Source organism: Pseudorca crassidens, chromosome 9 (assembly GCF_039906515.1).
Source record: "Pseudorca crassidens isolate mPseCra1 chromosome 9, mPseCra1.hap1, whole genome shotgun sequence".
Lineage (NCBI taxonomy): Eukaryota > Metazoa > Chordata > Mammalia > Artiodactyla > Delphinidae > Pseudorca > Pseudorca crassidens.
In genome coordinates this window covers 45,378,899-45,380,750 of record NC_090304.1, presented here as the reverse complement: position 1 = coordinate 45,380,750, position 1,852 = coordinate 45,378,899, and the positions used below count along the sequence as shown (strand labels likewise).

The window sequence follows — 1,852 nt, the reverse complement described above, 5'->3', positions numbered from 1 at the left end:
ACATCTTTATTTCCCAACTCTACCTCACAATGGAATGAAGTGGTGTGTAGGGCCTGACGCGGTTGACCATAGCTGTAGAATGTTGATGGTGGGAACAAAAAGTGAGGAAAGAGCAGAGAAGCTTCTGTGCACCTTGACCCAAGAAGGTACCTCTCCAAGCTCCAAGGTTGCAATCCTCAGTAATCAAGGAGAAGGCACAGGGTGCAGATGAACTTCTGGTGGGCCAAGAGAAGAGGGGCAGCTGTCTCCATGGGCACATTTGCTACAAGACCACATTTTTCTTTTTCCATTTTTTTCTTTTTCTTTCTTTCTTTCTTTCTTTCTTTTTTTTCCCCCTGTGTCCCGGCGCTTGAGGATAGAACCTGCTGGTACCGAAGACATGACGCCAAGGGGGCTGGAGCCCTTTCCCTCTACCTCCGTACATTACGCGGACCGGGACCGATCCCCGCCAAGAAAAGGAGGGTAAGACCACTTTTAAGGTGGCCTGTTGACAGGACAGTTGTCAGGATTATAAAGAAGAGAGATTAATGGAAGCAATGTGGAAAGCACAAGCATCAACGAGGAGAGATGGTAGTCAACATGTGGCCCTGGCAGTCCTTCTTCCTCACTACCCTCTCCCATCCCCAGGTGCTTCTCCCTAAGGTTAAAAGCTATCCCCCTCTGGGGATGAGACAATGTAGGGAGCCAAGGCAATGGCTGTTGAAAATGCAGTCACAGAGGTCTCTCTGGGGCGCCTAGTGGCCCAGGAGTGGCGGACACAGGAGCTCTGGATGCCTCCCCCTTTTTTCTCCACTCCTTATGAGTTTTATGGAGTTAGCACAACAACCCTGGACAAACACTCCAATGGCTTCTCATCTTTCTCAGAGTAAAATCCAAAGTTCTTATCACTAACCTAAGACCCTTCGTGACTTGGTCTCCCACTGCTTCTCCTACTACGTTCTCCCTGTTCACTCTATTCCAGCCACACTGGCCTCCTTGCTGTTCCTTGACGATGCCGGCACGTTACGCCTCAGGGTCTTTGCATTTGCTGTTCCCTCAGCTTGGAAAGCTTTTCTGAGACCTGTGTGGCTCACTCCCTCATTCAGGCTGCTGTTCAAATGCTACCTTAACAGAAAAGCTTTCTCCAGGCATCCTCCCTAAATCAGACACCTCCCTCAGTCACCTCTCCATCCCTTACCATGCTTAATTTCTCTTCGTAGCTCTTCATCATCCTGTAACATATTACATATCTTTCTGTTTGTTTCTTGTCTGTCTTTCCCTGCATGAATGTAACTATTCACTACTGCATTCTCAAAGCCTAAGACAGCATCTGGCACATGTAGGAATTCAATAAATATTTGTTGGGTGAGTGAATGAATGACTAAATCTGATGGAAGTAGAGGTTTGGGTGACTCGCTAGCATTGACATGTAATCTGCACAGTGAATGTTTGTCACAGTTATCAACATTTTCTTCAAATTAAATCCATTTTCTAGTAATCTTGTCTCATCAGTGCAAGAGACCTCCTCAGTGTTGGGCCGAGAGCCAGGCTATTCCTGGAAAGATTTGCAGGACAGGCCAGCAGGGTGATGCTCGAGCTGGGCCCCTGAGGCCTGAGAAGAGGGCCAAAGCACTCCTGGGACTTTCATGATGATGTCACACTTATTTGGATTTCCACGGAAGGAAGCCTGGGCTATGTCCCTCTCTGTGGATGAAGTGGAGGGAAGGGATGTATTAGTCAGGGTTCTCCAGAGAAACAGAACCAACAGGACACACACACACACATAAGTTTATATATTATTTATCTATCTATCATCTATCTATCTATCTATCTATCTATCTATCTATCTATCTATCTATCATCTATATATTGA

General features: G+C 46.6%; 1 non-coding gene across 1 annotated transcript; it reads right to left on the bottom strand.

Moving 5' to 3' along the window:
* Window positions 1-335: 335 nt before the first annotated feature.
* Window positions 336-462, bottom strand: LOC137231342 (small nucleolar RNA SNORA57). The gene has a single exon (XR_010946467.1). It is a non-coding gene; the product is annotated as a small nucleolar RNA SNORA57 (small nucleolar RNA).
* Between the last annotated feature and the right edge of the window lie 1,390 nt (window positions 463-1,852).